The following is a 3228-nucleotide window of genomic DNA, read 5'->3' as shown; positions in this document are numbered from 1 at the left end:
TAATAATACTTTAAATCGTTTTGTGGCTATTTTTTACACGATGTAAACAATAGGTAAATAATAATAAAAAAATAATCAATAATAAATGTTGAAGATTGATAAATACAAAATTGTTTCAAAGTTTACACAGTGTAAATAATGTATAAGTTTTGTAAAGTATAAAATTTTTGGCTACATTTAAATTTAATATTAATTTCTCTTTTTTTAATTTATCTCTTATTAATTTCGATAAGTAAATAATGTGTAAATAAAACTAATACAAAATTTTTCAATAGTCTACACCATGTAAATAATGTATAAGTAGCCTAGAATTTGAAATATGTGATAATATTATCACATTTTATCAATTAATAACAATTTTAATTGATTTTTATCTATATTTGAGTTCGTTACACAAAGTAAACAATAAGTAAAGAATGCGTTTTTTTACAAATTTAAGAAGTATTTGCAATTGATTATAAGGTATTTTTTAATTATTTACATAATGTCAAGTATAGGTAAATAATGTATAAATAGTAATTAACAAAATAAATAAAGTGAAATTAACATTAAATTAAAAAAAAAATTATAATTTTTTACAGTTTACATCTAAAAATTTCATAAATTTTACATTGTTTACATAATGTAAAATTTATGAAATTTGTTAAAATTATTAATATTTCAGCTTTTTTTTATCAAATTGTAACATTTGAAATTGATTTTCGAATTTACAACATGTAAACAATATGTAAATATTGTATAATGAAAGGTAAACAATGTTAATTCTTAAGTAAATATTTCCAAAATATATCTACTTTAAAAAAATTTAAATTGTAGCTGAAGTATTTAATTGTTTACATCATGTCGCGAAAACAAACTTCTATCAATAGTTTACCTCATGTAAACAATGTATATTTAGTATAAACTAAGGCTTTTATAGAGATATTAGCACTTGTTATAAAACAATTATAACATACATGGATTTTTTTAATATTTTACTTCATGTAAACAATGTATTATTTATGTAAACAATGTGTAATTATTATAACAATTGTCAATTGTTAACATAATATAATTTGCTATTAATAATAATATAATTATACCCTACACCACTATAGTGGGAAGGGTATTTATATATTTGTGCTGATGTTTGTAACACCCAAAACATCAGCTTAAAGTATACCAATCGGCTCAGAATCACTTTCTGAGTCGATTTAGTCCGTCCGTCTGTCTGTCTGTGTGTCCATGTAAACCTTGTGCGCACAGCACGCTAATTTTTCAAAATAATTTGATGAAATTTGAACATATCCTTTTCTTGGTTCAAGGACGAACCATATTGGTTGAAATCGGTCCATTATTTTGCCTAGCCCCCATACAACCGTACCCCCGAACAAAGTGTCAACAAAAATCTGCAAAACTTAGTTTTATAGAACGATAAATGATACTACTAATTTTTATAGTGATCAGGCCTCATTTGACCCTTGCTCCCATACAAACTTTGTATGGAAAATGTGCATTAAATATGCGATTAATATATATAATAATTTGACTCTATATAATAATATGACTCTACCAAACGTATCATGAAACCCAAAGTATATTAAGACTTTGCCATTGATTATTTTGAGAATTGGTTATTGCTTTCAGTTCTCAGTTTGATGAAGGAGTCTTGGTACATAAACATGGCATAGTATTCTGAATGAAAAATGTGGACTTATTAGGCTTTCAGTAAGAGATCGTAGAATAAATTTTATTCTTAATATTTTGCTAAAATAAACCACTTGACATTAAGAAGTTGATAATACGTATATATTTTGTTTAAATAAATAAACAAAAACCTTTAAAAAGTTCTTTATAATATAATTTGCAAATAATCTTAAAAAAAAAATAAACTCGAAATAGAAATTAAAAGGTATCAAGTACTTTCACCTGCCTAATGCTGATAAAAATTTCTTGCTTTCATAATATTTTTTTAGCAATTCATTTAAATTTAAAAAAAAAAAAAAATATTATTGCTAAGGCCTTTGTTTATATCAAAACATTTATATATTTTTAAGTACTTGTAAGGTTTTTTTTGAAACAATAGCCCAATTTATAATATGAGATAATTTTTGTTATTAAAAAAAAAAAAAAACAAATCACCAATAATTTTGATAACATTAACGGCAGCAACAAAAGTTTATTAACATTTTGTGTATTGAAAAAATAAGTTTATGACGGCTTTCCTCTATACAAATACAAGTACTTGAACGATTATTTAATGAACCTAAAGTACTTAATGATCATTTTTGAACTTTTATTTAAGATTATTTTCTTTTTTTTACTTCTGAGAGGTTTTTGGCGAAAAAATGCGTAATTAGATTTAATCTTTATTATTAAAATGAAATTATGTTGTATTAGTGATAAAAATTTGTAACACTTACCATGAGCTACATTATTGATACAATCCAAATAGCGTGCGCCTTGTTCATCGTACATATATTGACCCTGACCTCGTACAATTTTAAGGGGATCCGAGCGATAAAACAATTGACATGCTTGTCTAGAATTAGGAATAATAAAGAATTTGAAATTAAAGATTATTTTAGAATATAAAAATATAGAAAGGTAATTAGCAGAGAAGTAGAACCGTAAGTGATTTTTAAGGAAAATCAAACTGTACTATCGTGAACTGTATATTGTAGTTTAGTGTATGTAGTTTATAGACTGAACTATAGCTTATACTCTTTATTATAGTTTAGTCTATAGACTGGCATATGGTCTTATATCTATTCTGGAATGTAGACTGATCTGTCTTCTATAGTCTGGACAATAGTCTAATACATAATTAGGTTTTTAGTTTAATCTTTAGTCTGAAATATATTATAATATGTAGTATGGACTATACTTCAGCCATTAACCTGAACTACAGTCTAGTCTTTAGTCTAGTCTATAGTCTAGTCTTTAGTCTAGCCTTTAGTCTAGTCTTTAGTCTAGTCTTTAGTCTAGTCTATAGTCTAGTCTATAGTCTTGTCTATAGTCTTGTCTATAGTCTTGTCTATAGTCTAGTCTATAATCTAGTCTATAGTCTAATCTAAAGTCTAGTCTATAGTATAGTCTATAGTCTAACCTATAGTCTACAGTCTAATCTTTAGTCTAGTGTATAGTCTAGTCTATAGTTTAGTCTACAGTCTAGTCTATAGTCTAGTCTATAGTCTAGTCTATAGTCTAGTCTATAGTCTAGTCTATAGTCTAGTCTATAGTCTAGTC

Source organism: Lucilia cuprina, chromosome 3 (assembly GCF_022045245.1).
Source record: "Lucilia cuprina isolate Lc7/37 chromosome 3, ASM2204524v1, whole genome shotgun sequence".
NCBI lineage: Eukaryota > Metazoa > Arthropoda > Insecta > Diptera > Calliphoridae > Lucilia > Lucilia cuprina.
Note: the sequence above shows the minus strand (reverse complement) of the source record.